This window comes from Balaenoptera borealis (assembly GCF_965194805.1).
Source record: "Balaenoptera borealis genome assembly, chromosome: 6".
In the NCBI taxonomy this organism is placed as follows: domain Eukaryota; kingdom Metazoa; phylum Chordata; class Mammalia; order Artiodactyla; family Balaenopteridae; genus Balaenoptera; species Balaenoptera borealis.
The window spans coordinates 74329962-74345275 of NC_138863.1; positions in this window are offsets into that span (position 1 = coordinate 74329962).

Here is a 15314-nt window from a genome sequence, read left to right on the forward strand (position 1 = left end):
TCTTCCTTACCGTGCACGGGCTTCTCATTGCAGTGGCTTCTCTTGTTGCAGAGCACAGGCTCTAGGTGCGTGGGCTTCAGTAGTTGTGGCTCGCGGGCTCTAGAGTGCCGGCTCAGTAGTTGTGGCTCACGGGCTTAGTTGCTCCGCGGCATGTGAGATCTTCCCAGACCAGGACTCGAACCCGTGTCCCATGCATTGGCAGGCAGATTCTTAACCACTGCACCACCAGGGAAGCCCTAGGCATTTTAAATGACATTTTTGGCCTGAATTTTGTTCTTGCACAATCAGACTTTAAAAATATCCAATGCCAGATTAAAATTGCTCTCTATTAAATTTAGTCTTTTTGGTTTAGCTCTATTATAGCTTTTTGCTCTCTTGCAAAATACTTCCTGCAGAACATTCATGCGCTCACAAAGGTAGTAAGAGAATACAAACGTACACACACACGTTTCCCATCATGTTATAAGTTTGAGAAGTTCTGGGTTAAAGAGAGGTTAAAAATATTTATCTCTGTACAACCTCTCAGAGCCTAATCTCTAGAAGAGAGAAATGGCATTAGCTGTTGTTTTTCAAAAATTATTTACTGTGAAATTCTTTTTTGTAGAATACCTACCAACACTTGCAGAAACAAAAGTATCTTTATGACTTCAAGCACATTATGTATCTTCCAGAACCATGGTCTCCTAATCCATAAAGTAGAAATAATATTTGTCTTATAAGGTTATTATGAATATTAAAGGAAGTGATATATTTGACCTGGAGAAAGAGCCCAATGTTTCCCTTTTTTTCGTTCTCCTTTGTTAAGATTTTTAGTTCACTGTTTATGATTTTTCCTGACATATTACTATATTTAGTCATCTAAGTCCACCAAAATGGTTATATTTGTCTTTAATTTTTCAATGGAATTACCAGACTCCTCTATATTCTTTCTCTATTCTTCTATTCTAGAATTATTTTAGTCTTCTATTCAAATATCACATTGACATTCCACTTTGTTGGCTAGTTTCAATTAAGTTCAATTCAACGCTGTTTCCTGAGCTTTCTTGCCAAGCATGTTGACCCTGGTCTTCTTAGCCATGCATCATAAGCCCTCATTCCTCCTCTCCATCCCTTTTCCCACTTCTTAGGGTGCAATCACATTGAGTTTAGGGCTTTTCAAACTTTCTTTGACTGTCTCAACCTAACCTCTAAATCAGATATTCAGCTCTTGTCTACTGAGATGAATAGCTGTTTGCAATAAAGTAATTATTTTAATTGAGAACTCAATCTCAAAGTGATCTTGGCTGATATCTGCAAAGATTTTTCAGGGGTTTTTTTGGGGTTTTTTTGGTCTTTTAAATTTTTACCTATGGTAAAAATTGAAAGAATTAAAGAAACACACAAAAATGAGACAGGGATTAGGACCATACTTGCAACTTCTCTGTTTTGGTGGATCTTCTCTTCATGCAGAAATAGCAGTACCTCCCCCATGTCTCCCCACCCAGGTGTCTGGGGCTGTCCCAGAGAATGCCCCCGGCTGCCTCTTTCAGCTGTGATGTGCAGTGACCCAGAAAAGGGCAAGGTGGTGAAGGGAAGGAAGCCAGTGGGAAGAAAAGATGTGGCTGAGCCAGCATATTTGCTTTAAAATAACAACTCCTAATCATTTGGGAATATTAGAATCCATTTGTTTTCTGAGTGCTTTCAGATAATAATTAGTCCACAGGGACTTCCTCGGTGGTCCAGTGGTTAAGACTCCATGTTTCCGATGCAGGGAGCCAAAAAAAATATTAGTCCACAGAAAATTCTATGAAAGGAAATTATGTGTATTGACAGAACTCTTGAAATTACTCTGAGTCCACCCTTTCCTCTCCTTTGGGAACCTGTAGTCCCCAGCCTGGATAGCACTGTTCTGGAGAATTTACGTGTGCATGTCACCTGCCAGCCCTTCACCTGCCAGGTAGTGGATGCAGGTGATCTGGCTCCTACTCAGGCACAGGTGGGAAATCAGTATCCCCACCTTTTCAAGCCTCACAGTTTCCTTTACCATTTCAAAGCAGACTTGTTTCCTCAATCCTAAAGAAGGAAGCTGTGTTAGACCCATAATTTCATTCCCACAAATAGACATGGTTTTGATAAATAACTGATGTGTGAGTGTGTGTGTGTGTGAGTTATGTTGGCACAATTTGGAAGAGACAACATTAATCTTTAACACCCCCTTCCACTCTTAATTTCCTTCATAAAGGGCAGAATCATTCAGATTTGTCCTCCCTTTCTTAACAAGACCGAACTTGTTCCTCTCTTGTATCTAGTCCCCAGATTCTTTCTTCCTTTGTAGTAACGTGAAAGTTAATGGGTTAATCAAAAAAATTTTGTGTGTGTGTGACTCAAAAGATCTGTGTTCATGTTATCACTCTGCCACATTCTATCTGGGTGATTCTGGCAAGTCTCAATAATTCTGGACTTCAGTTTTCTCTTCTGTAAAATGAGGGCACTGGACTAGGATGGCTTCTAAGGTGCCACTCAGTACTAAGCTAAACTTTAGTTAGCCATGGGTAGTATAGGTATCCAAGGTGGTGGAAATTCCCTTACCTTCACAAGGGTGCCATTTATTTCTTTGTAGAAAGAGCATGGGGCTCACAGCAAAATGACTATGTTCTCAATCTCATTTCTTATTAAATTATGTCATTGTCTCAGTCAGAGCTCAATTGGGAAAATAGAAACCACTGTGGGGGACATAGTGGGCTGCCTATGCCTTAGAACTCACTGCTTACTCTTCAGAGAGATGTGGAAGTCTGCTCTCCGTGGACCTGAAGAGTGGCGGTGATAAACTGTTCCACTAAATGATAATAAGAGTAGGCTTTCTTCTCATTATGATTTTGTTTGTATTTCAGAGAACTGTGGTCCAAGGGCTTCTAAAACTTCATAGAAGCATTCTTAGTGTAGGAATCCTGTTGGGGTCTCTTCTAACAATTGGTTTATTGGAATAATTCAGGGAGGGGTGGCCGAAATGTAGAAGCAGGGCATATTTTGGAAAGAGTAAACAGGAAGAGTTTTAACCAAAAGATATAGTGAAGGAAGAAAACACTGTTTAGGAACATGAAGAAATATATATGGATATAAAATTCATATACCCCAGGCTGCCTCCAGATGCAATAAGCAGATGCCAACATGCTTTACTAGTCAGAAAATTTGGGAATCACAGAATTCCATATGGAAGCATTCATCAGGCAGCCAATTGTCCCGAGCTTTGTTTTTCTCTAGATGAAAGCATGTCTTCTTTGAGAAAGCTGAAAGGGTCATAGAATATTTCCCCAAGGTTTGGTTATACATACATGGGAGGAGTATTATTTGCAGATTGCTCAGCCTTATTAGATTTACAAGTGCTGTTGGTCTGCAGGAAATGCTATTAATGAGGTCCAGAAGGCATGACTTTCTTGAATTTGATAAAACAGCAACAGTAGAAGTTATTAGCGGTTAAAAAAAAAAGAAAAAAAAGCAAGAATGTAAATAAAAAACCAGAATTGAAACAGAAGCTTAGGAGTTTGAACAACGGACTAATTATAAGCATTAGCAAGATGTGGTAGTCCATTTATTTTCTGTATTTTCTGCAGAAAGGGCAAGGGCATAGTAGCCACCTATGACTATGATCACATATACATGAAGTAACTGTAACAGCATTTGAACACAGGAGCTGTTTTACCATCACACGTTGCCAGAGAGGGTACTAAATATCTGTTGAGATTTGATTTTCTGATTGAACAGATGGGAAAAATAGTTGCTTCTTAAGGCAAGTGATAAGTTAATATTGGATGCAAGTCAACTGAAATACTTCTTTTTAATATTCTAAAACACCCTTAAGATTAACATTATAACACTGTTTTGGAGTTCGCTGGTGTAATAGAAAGAGAATGGCTTTTGTAGTCAGACAGACCTGGATTTTAACTTGCCCTGCTCTTCCCAAGTTCCATAACCTTGAGTAACAGCTTTCTAAGCTCAGGTTTCCTTCTCCCTATAATGCAAATAGCAAGATTTTCTCATTGAGTTGTTGGGAGGAAGACAGGAAATATCACATATAAAGGGCAAAATAGAGCTTGGTCTTTCACAAAGTAGTTACACTAGATTTCTTCTTGAGGGCAGGTGGAAGACGGCGGATACTTGTTATCAGCCAGCAGTCAGCCTGCCCAGCGTTCAGAAGGTTCAGAAATCTAGGCTCTGATGAACAACCTAGCATGCCAGACAAATGTCAGAGCTTGGGATTTTAGCCAACTGTGTTATCTGGGCAGTCAGCCATGTCACTTTTTTTATTAAAGACCTTAATAGTAAGAGTCAGAAATAAAGGAAAAGCACAGTACTGGTTGAGAGGATTCCACAGGCTTAAAGCAGAACCTAATCAAATGCAATTGGTATGAGCTCTACTAGCCCAGTTTCAAGGGCAGAGAATTTAAAATCTGCCTTTAGCTGGCTTTCCTCTGCAGGCTTTGGTTTTCCTTTTTAGATATTTTAATGGTAAATAATTATTCAGGCTTCTCATGAATATTGAAATATCTTCCAAGATGAGGTTCCTAGAAATGCTTTTTATTCCTTTTTGGCTTAAGACTTTGAACAACCATTTTTGTGGTTAGAATGTAGAGACATTGTTTTGTTTTGTTTTTTTTCCTATTGGTTATAAAGGATTTAGGTATTTCAGACATTAAAATGTCAGGAGCCCACAAGCAGAGAATACGGATATGGATGAGATCCCTGAAGAGAAAAGTCAGAAGGTCTCACCTTTTGACTGTTGATAAAGGCTCTCTTTGTAAGATATGCATTGTCATGGTGATGGGGAACAGGGACTGAATTGGGAAAGGATTAGAGAAGACATATATAATTATACTTAATTATAGCATTAATTATATATATATATAATTACATAATTATAATTATAGCATATATAAACTAGGGAGAAAAGTACACTTCCTTGACCTAGACTCAGCCTGCTTACAGGGTACTGGCAGACATTATGCTAAACAGCTAAAGATTCTATGAGCCAGACTGGTCTCTACGTTATCTAGCTATAACTTCACAGTTGAGAGTGGGAGTTAGGTGAGGAAATTGTCCTGCTAATTAACATCGGGTGATACTTTGAGAAAAGTTGGGGAGGCACTGATATCTTAAACATAAACTTTCTTGATATTCCTAAATGTCAGTTCAACACATTTGAATATTTACTTAGCAACACTTGTGCACTCAGCACTCTGAGAGTTACCGTAGGATGAACAAAGGAGGTAGGATATTATCCCTAACTTAAAGGAGATAAAAGTCAGACATCAAATGCAAGTTGCATTTTTATTTTTTATGGATGAATTCTTTTAAAATTCTGTGTAAGAAGCGTTGGGAATCAGGTGTAGGAAATTGTACCAAACATCAATTTTTCAAAGAATTATTTGTTTTTAGTAACAAATAATAAGAATGTAATTTCATTGATAATACCAGTATAATACATTAAAATGAGTACATTGCATTATAGGATATTTCCTCAGTCCTTTTTATATTAACTTCATGATTTATGCCAAACCTTAAACCATCTGTACTAGTTTTTACTCATTTAAAAAGTCAATTTTCTTTTTATTTCAATTTGCTTATTTGAAAAAGAAATGGAAATTCGAAAACAAATATAGTTTAAATAGAAAGTAATTATAAAAATAAGTACAATTGGGACTTCCCTGGTGATGCAGTGGTTACGAATCTACCTGCCAATGCAGGGGACACAGGTTTGAGCCCTGGTCGGGGAAGATCCCACATGCCGCGGAGCAACTAAGCCCGTGCGCCACAACTACTGAGCCTGCGCTCTAGGGCCTGCGTGCTGCAACTGCTGAGGCCTGCGCACCTAGCGCCCGTGCTCCACAATAAGAGAAGCCACCGCAATGAGAAGCCCACACACCGCAACGAAGAGTAGCCCCCGCTCGCCACAACTAGAGGAAGGCTGCGCGCAGCAACGAAGACCCACGCAGCCAAAATAAATAAATAAAAATTAAAAAAAATTTTTAAAGTAAGTATAGTTCTAAAAAAAATAAGTACAATTAAAACAAAATAATGTAATTAAATTCTAGATAAATGCTGTTGCCTGCTGAAGGGAGGCCTGTGACCTACATTTCCTTTGTTTAAAAAGGAGATTAACTAGGGCTAGAAAGGTGTGAAACCATACCAGCACCAAAAAGAGACTTTCTTCTTTACATAATTAAAAATATTGAAATCATTTCCTTACTATGTGATTTGTTACTTCGTATTGATACAGGTCCAACAGCCATAAAATGAAACAAAACAAAACAAGACAAAACAAAACAAAACAAAACAAAACATCATGTCCCACCCTTTGAATTCACTGCCTTGAGGCTTTCAAGGTCAAGATCATATACTTTATTTCATTTACCCTTACAAGAACTTTATGAGGTTGGCATTAACAGCTTGTTCATTTATTAGACCAATTTTAGAGATGAGGAAACAAAGACTAAAGAGGTTAAAAGACCACCGCTCCCCCATGTTTAATCAGTGTTAGATACAGACAGGAGCCCAGATTTTTGAGAAGCAAAGCACTTTCCAATTATACAATCATTGTATTATATTATTATGTTTCACACTATTATTGTGTTATACATTATACAACGACTATTTCAAGCTCTTTTTATTCCTTTTTTCTCCCCAGCTTTATGGAGATATAATTGATATACAACACTGTATAAGTTTAAGGTATACAGTGTGTTGATTTGATACACATATATTACAAAATGATTACCACCATAGTGTTAGCTAACACCTGTATCACATCACATCACATAAATTACCATTTTGTTTTTGTGATGAAAGCATTTAGGAGGTAGTCTCTTAGCAACTTTCAGGTATACAATACAATATTATTAACGATAATCACCATGCTGTATGGTGATTATCGTTATTATTCTGTATCCTCAGAATTTGCTCATCTTACAACTAGAATTTGTATCCTTTGACCAACATCTCCTCTATTCTTCCATACCCCAGCCCCTTGTAACCACCATTCTAGTCTCTGTTTCTGAGTTCAATTTTTAAAAACTCTGCATATAAGAGAGGTCATACAGTGTTTGTTTTCTCTGTCTGACTTATTTCACTAAGCTCTTTTATTATTAAATATCTCAAATAAGTAAAAATAAAAATTATCAAAAAAAATTTATTAAGATACAGGAAACTGATTTTTCTTATTTCAATACCCTGATGGTAGACATTTTATTAACTGACATTCAGCATCTGCTTGTGATTTATTTCAAGAGGGATCTAGGTTGGTAAGGAAATTTCATTCATCTGCTTTCATATATAGTGTAATAGATGTATGGAGAAGGAAGAGATTTGGCCTGAGTGGCAGTATAGGAAATGTACTAGACTCTTCAATGACCTTAGGTTTAGAGCAGTAAAAATAAGGGCTCCTGATATTGAAAAATTTAAAGCCACAGTAGAGGGGGAAGCAAAGATCTGAAGATCAGCTTTAGAAAGGCTAAGATCCAAAGTGGTTTGTAACTTATGAGAAAGTCAAGGATGACCAAATGATATTAGTTACATTTAGGGCAAGAATAAGATCATCAAGAGAATAGGCTCAGGAACAGGGGTATATCACAATTAGGATATAAAGTTGCTTGCTGACACCAGAGAGTAGAACTCTTTTTTTTTTTCCAAAAACATATTAATATTTTATTCTTTTTTTAAGAAAAAAGCAAGTAGTTCATATTGTACACTGATACATTCTTTTCTTTTTAACGTCTTTATTGGAGTATAATTGCTTTACAATGTTGTGTTAGTTTCTGCTGTATAGCAAAGTGAATCAGCTATACATATACATATATCCCCATATCCCCTCCCTCTCGTGTCTCCCTCCCAACCTCCCTATCCCACCCCTCTAGGGGGTCACAAAGCACTGAGCTGATCTCCCTGTGCTATGCAGCTGCTTCCCACTAGCTATCTGTTTTACACTTGGTAGTGTATATATGCCAGTGCTACTCTCTCACTTCGTCCCAGCTTACACTTCCCCCTCCCTGTCCTCAAGTCCATTCTCTACTTCTGCGTCTTTATTCCTGTCCTGCCCCTAGGTTCATCACAACCATTTTTTTTTAGATTCCATATATATGTGTTAGCATACTGAGATAGACTGACTTCTATATTAAATTGCACAGAATAAACATGGGTTAGGCAGAATGGAAGATAAAGATGGGATAAAATAGTCTGAGATAATCCTGCTACTAAAAATGTGTTCAAGTTTCCTGCTGTGGCAAATCAGGAGTACAGTTTCCCAGGGTGCACATGAGGACAATGATATGTAAAGAAATTAGAAGGATAAAGGAAAATTTGAAGATATGATAATGCAAATTTAGATTCACATTTTAAAAAGAGGAACAAAAAAGAGTATATTCTGACATTCCAGATTAGTGAGCTTTAAATTAATATTGGGCAAGGTTCCAGAATGAATTATTAAAGAGAGGATTCAGAAAAACCAAGAAGAAAGTCCAGCAAGAGTTCACTAAGATCACTTCATGACACAATAACTTCATTTCATCTTTTAGCAAGAAATATTGCCTGTTGTATGAGTGTATTTGATCTTCCACAGGCATATTGGAAGTTCCTTCATAAAGTTTCTGGAGAAAGGATGAAGAATAGATTTAATGCAATTATAAATATCCTGTTGGAAAATGGTTCACATGTGTCTGAACAAGGGCTGCTTAACAGAATGATGTTATCCAAAGAGGAATTTCTAAATGCTGCTTCCCAGGATTCTTCCACGTTTAACATTTCTTGCAGGATAGGTCTGTTGGTGATGAATTCCCTCAGTTTTTGTCTGAGAAAAGTATTTCTCTTTCATTTTTGAAGGATAATTTCACAGCATATAGAATTCTAGGTGAGTGGACTTTTTTCTTTCAACACTCTATTTCACTCTACTCTCTTCTTGCTTGCATGGTTTCTGATGAGAAGTCTCTGGTGATTCTTATTCTTGTTCCTCTATAGGTAGAATGATTTTTTCCTTCTGGCTTCTTTCATGATTTTTCTTTTTTGTGTTTGGTTTTCTGCAGTTGGAATATGATATGGTTAGTTTTTTGTTTTGTGTTTCTTATTCAACCTGCTTGGTATTCTCTGATCTTCCCGGATCTGTGGTTTGGTGTCTGACATTAATTTTGGAAAGTTCTTGGCCTTTATACTTCAAATATTTCTTCTGTTTCATTCTCTCTTTTTTATCCTGGTATTCCAATTATATGTTATACCTTTTGAAATTGCCCTATGGGTCTTAGATGTTCTGTTAATTTTTTTCTCATTATTTTTCTCTTTGCATTTCAGTTTTTGGAAGTTGCTATTGACCTATTTATTTTTAATTGAAGTATAGTTGATTTACAATGTTGTGTTAGTTTCAGGTGTACAGCAAAGTGATTCAGTTTTATATATATATATAGGTGTGTGTGTGTGTGTGTGTACATATATATATCTGTGTTTTTTTCAATCTGAAAAAGACAACCTTTTCCTTTATAGGTTATTACAAAATATTGACTATAGCTCCCTGTGCTACACAGTAGGTCCCTGTTGGTTATCTATTTTATGTATAGTAGTATGTAAATGTTAATCTCAAACACCTAATTTATCCTTCTCCCTTCTTTCCCTTTTGGTAACCATAAGTTTGTTTTCTATGTCTGTGGGCCTATTTTTGTTTTGTATATAAGTTCATTTGTGTCTTTTTTTTTTTTAGATTCTATATATAAGCGATATCATATGACATTTTTCTTTGTCTGGTTTACTTCACTTATTATGATAATCTGTAGGTCCATCCATGTTGCTGCACATGGCATTATTTCCTTCTTTTTTATGGCTGAGTAATATTCCATTGTATATATATACCACATCTTCTTTATCTGCTCATCTGTCAGCAGACATTTAGGTTTCCTCCATGTCTTGGCTATTGTAAATAGTGCTGCAATGAACATTGGGGTGCATGTAAATTTTTGAATTATCGTTTTCTCCAGATATATGCCCAGGAATAGGATTGCAGGATCATATGGTAGCTCTATTTTTAGTTTTTTAAAGGTACCTCCATATAGTTCTCCATAAATTACAGTGTTTTTTATTTGGAATATTTTCTTTTGATCCTTTTTTAGAGTTTTCATCTCTCTGCTTGCATCACTTATTTGTTCTTGCATGTTGCCTACTTTTTTCATTAAAGATCTTAACACACTAATCATAGTTATTATATTATAAATTACCAGACTGATCTGGCATATCTGAGTTTGGTTCTGATGACTGATTTTCTCTTTAGAGTGTGTTTTTTTGTTTTTGGTTTTTCCTTTTGGCATGCCCAGTAATCTTTGGTTGAAAGTGAGACAGGTAAATAGGTAATAGGGTTTTAGTGTGAGGATTTATGTTAATCTGGCTAGTAGTTGGGCTGTGTTTAGTGTTCACTATAGTGTTAGGTGTCAAAGACTTCAAATTCTTCCTTAATTGTGTCTCTCCTCTTGCCTTTGGGCTTCCCTATTTACTTTTCCTCAGAAAGAATCTATGTCTTGAAGCTCCTTCATTGGCAACCCACTATTATACTGGAGCCCCATTGCTGTGGTGGAAAGGTAGGGGGAGCAGAAACATTCAATAATTTTATGATTAAGTCTCAGTCCTTTTGGGGGCAGTGTCTCTGAGCTTCCACCTTCACAAGTATTTCTGCACTAGCATAGCTTTTTAATTTCTCCCTTAGGTGAGACAGGGAGACTAGATGGGGCTGGAGAGGGAGGAATGCCCTCCTCCAGCTGGACTAATGCTCAGGGAAAGTCTTTCCCCAGGGAGGTTAGGCCTTTGTTATGAAGAAGACTCTGGGGTATATTTCACAATTATTATTCTTCCCTTTTTTCTGCCAGAGCCAGTAGAAGATCTTTCTCAGATCTTCACCATGAGAACCTGGTTGGGTTTCTGGACGTAAAGCCCATAAATATGTGAGGGAACCCCTGAGAAGTGTGGCCCCCAGGAATTTCTCCTCTCACACTAGTCCTCACTCAGTTTCTAGCAAATTGTCAAAGTTATTGTGTGAGTGTGTCTAACAGTTTATGGCTCCAGTATCTTCTGCTCTAAGTAAGCAGGTATCAGCTGTGTCTGTCTGGATGAACCCTTGAGATTTGGAGGTAATGTTTTGCCCTGAAACCTCAGTTCTCTGATAGGTCCAAGAAAAGTCAGTGATTTTTAGTTTATCCAGATTTTTAATTATAAGGATGGAGGTGATGACTTCTGACCTCATTACATGTTAGATCTGAAACTGAAAGTCCTCAATTCTTCTATGTTTAACATTTATAATTCCCAGTCTAAGTGAAGATGTAGAGAATGTGGTCAGTGTGAGGATGAATGAAAACAAAAGCAACAGTAACTACATAAGATGGCAGAGTTGTGATATCGACAAGCTGGAAAAAAGCATGAATTTAACCAAAGGTAATATAAAAGAGATAGACTTAAGTTTCTGCCCCTGAGTTCAAAACACATTTTTCAAGGATAGGAAAGGAGAGCTGATCTTTAACAATGACATCCATGAAAAAGATCTGGGGCTTTAGTCATCATTTAGATTGCCATGAATCAACAGTGAGACTCAGCTTCCAAAGTAATTAAAGCATTGGTTCGGCTAAGTGCTTATGGGTATTAAATAAGAGTAAAACCTCAAATGCATTGGGTTAAACTACTTTCTTTATTAAAGAACTTTTTAGAATCTTTAATGTGCTCAAGTTCATCAGGATTTTCCATGAGGATAAAGAACCTGTAGCATCTGCCAAATTTATTTGACCATTGATCTGTTTTTGAATTCTGGCTCTGGCATTTAATAGTTGTGAAACACTGGGTAAGATATGTGACCTCCAAGGATCTTAGTGTTCTCTTTTCTAGAATAGGAGTAATAATGATTACTTCACAGTCTTTCTATGATAGTTAGATGAGAATAATGTTTGAAAACGCTTGTCATATTGCTGGGCACATAAGAAGCTCTGAGTAAATGTTGAAAGTTTCCTTCAAGTTTTTTTTTTTTTTTTTTTTTTTAAATTTTCCAGCCATTACCTTGAAAAAGATACTTAGGAATAGGTCATATTTAGAACATCTAGCCACTAATATGATTTAGTCTTTTACTAATCAACACATTGGTCTAGGAACAACCCTTGATTATTGGTCATGCCGATGTCAGGAGGGTGCCAGGTGATGGGCAAAGGCAGTAGTGGACACTCAGGGAGAGATTTAGAACGATGACTTTTTATCAATTATAGTGAAACTATTTTAATACACAGTGTGTCTATATTAGTATATATCTGACCCCTGTCAGCCCTGCACACAGCATATGACAGTATGTTCAGGTAAGAACGTTTGATAGTGTAAAGCTACTCAATACAATGTTATATGATGAACCAGAGAAGTTTATTCCAGAAAAGGGAAGACTTGGGTGATGGGGGCGGGCATGAAAGCTGTCTTCAAATATCTGAAGAGTGTCAGGTGGAAGACAGACTAGACTTGTTCTGGGTGGTTCCAGAGGGTTCAATCAAGCACAATTGATGTGTGAAAGCTTTAGGGCATGAAAGTTCACCTCCACACAGGGATAAGTTTTCAGAACTCAGAGCAGTTCAAGCATGGCTGCCTTCATGAAGTGCTGAATTCTCCTTTATTTAACGATATTCGAAAAGAGAATAGTCAAGTGCCTGGAATGGGTGTTGTGGAAGGGATTCAACTATTGAACAGTTGGTGTCATAGATTCAACTCGAAGATCCCGTCATCCCTGAGCATCTTTGATTCTATGATCAAGAGGCAGGAGTCTCAGTGGTAATTCTGTTATTTCTGTGAGTTACTTATATACATTATGTCAAGTTTATTCCCCTCTTTAGCCTTGAAAATAAAATGAGAGCAGAGAACTACATGAGTTAAGTAGAAAGACAAGCTGCTGGTATGATAAACCTCTTTACCCCTGAGGGCTACTAACCCAAAGAGAGACAAATAAATGCAGAGTGTACATATCACAGAGATGTACACAGCAACTCAAACCTAACTGAGGTCAGCTCATTTTTAAGAAGCCTGTTTAAATATTTCAAGTTTTCTTAATTCAATACATTAACCATATATTTTAGTTACATATTAATGTCAATTAATTTAGTGAACAAGGAACCAAGAGAGGATAAGAAAGATTCAGAGATATACAGAGAAAAGAGGTAGAGCTGGGAAAAAGGAAGGTAATTGGCAGAAGGATGGTCTCTTTTATCTGCCTGGCTCTTTTGCCTCTCTTTATGCCTTAACTTCTGCTTCATGAAACTTTCCACTCCTATGAGGTTTGAGTTTTTCATCTATAAATGGAGTGGGTTGGGTAAGATACTTTGTTTATTCGTTTAACTAAACATTTATGAAGTGCATCCTTGGTGGCAGGCATTGCACTAGTTCTCTGTGATGCAAAGACACACGTCCTGGCTCGCCCTTAGGTGCTCTGAGTTCACATCAAGTCAGTGACAAGATGGCTGCGATCCTGGGCTGCCAACATTGTCTTTAAAAAGCTCCTCACCGGACTCAGCCTGAAATGATTTGCTTCACTCATAACATATGAATGACTGTGAAAGACTGTGAACACTGGAATGCTCCGTCTATACACATATTCTGATTATGCAAAAGCCTATGCACAGAGTGTGAGGGATTAGAAATGAGAAAGGAAGCAAATCACTGTTTAATTTCCACGAATTTCCCCTTAAGGATGACTATGAGTTCTGAGCCCTGTCATTCTCTTACTCATTTTTTTCTTCTCCCTTAGGATTTTGGATGGAAGAAGTGGCAAGTTGTTCCTTAAAATTTGTTGCAAAAGTGAGCCTCAGGCATGAATTTTATTGTCAGCCATAGCATCTCGTGAGAACATAGCCTGGGAGATGTTACCCTTTAAATTATGTTTCTTACTGTAGATAGTAAAAACTAAATATAACCTTTAGGCTTTTAGGTACACATTAGCTCTTTCCCTCAAAACCAGCCTTTCACAGAGGTTGCTAGGACTTCTCCATCCCTTTAGTCTTTCTGAACCTTGACTTTTATTGAGGATGTATTGGTTTTATTAGGCAGCTCATTTTTTAAAATTAAAACTGCAAACAAGTATAAAGTTGCAAGTCTATCCATGAACACCAGACTAAAGAATGTTATTAACCATGGGAATTCAACATTGGGATATTGTGAAGTATAAGAAGTGAAGACCAACCTATTAGAAAAAATTTTTTAAAAATCAAACGTGGGAAGGTGGAATGCATTAAAAGGTGACCTGTGTCTATACTATTAGTTACCTGTTCCCCTGGGGTTTCTATTAAATAGAAAAGCTCTACAGGAAATTTGGTCCCTTATTTGACTAATAGCTGTTTAGTCCCTGTGGTTTGGTTCGGTCGTGAATAGTGCTATATTTTTATAAAGAGTGGATTGTGTTTAAGAACATAGGCTCTGAGCCAGACTTTCTTGGTTTAGATTCTGGCTCCTGGCTCTGTCCCTTACTAGATAGATGAACAGATGGTGCCTAGGTTTCCTCTTCTGTAAAATGGCGACAACCAGAATACTTATCTCAAAGATTGTTGTGAAGATTAAAGGGCTATTGTTTTGAGAGCTCATTGACCGATCTTGGTATGTAATAAGTGCTAGCCCATGTTGGTTATTATTATTACTACTTTTATTTTTAAATTATTACTGTTATTCCAGAAATTTATTTATTCACAGCCTTTAAGTTCTTAAGTAATACGAATAATGAAAAAAAAATTGTCCTCCAAGAGTTACTGCCTTTTATTTTTCCTTGTTTAGGTGTGTGTTGGAGGTAAGAAAGTGTAGTATTGCTTATTAGAATGTGTACCAGAATCACCCAAGTGCTTGTTTATAGTGCATGTTCTGGGCTTCAACCAAGTCAGAATATCTGGGAGTACAGTCTAGAAACCTAGATTTTAAAGGAGGTGTCCAGAATATTCTGAGGCAAACTGAATGTTGAAGATGACTGAGTAACGCAGGCATAGCCTCTTTTGCTTAATCACAGCAACAGGTCCATTTCTAGAGCACATATTAGACACCAGCCACTGAGATCTCTGGATAGGATCTCATTAAACCCTCATCAGAGGCCTCTGAGGGCAGGTGCATGATCTTAGTTTTTCAGATCAGGAATTGTGGCTTTCCTGGGTTAAAGGATTTGCCCAAGAGCTACTGGTGAGGGGGCACATTGAGGGATAGGGTGGGGTCTCCCTGGCCAGAATCTAGGGCTCCTAAACATGTCAAGCACGTCACATCCTGTCTGATCACATGCTCCTCGTCTGTGGAGGCTTTCTGCTCTGGGAGATCAGACCTAGAATATT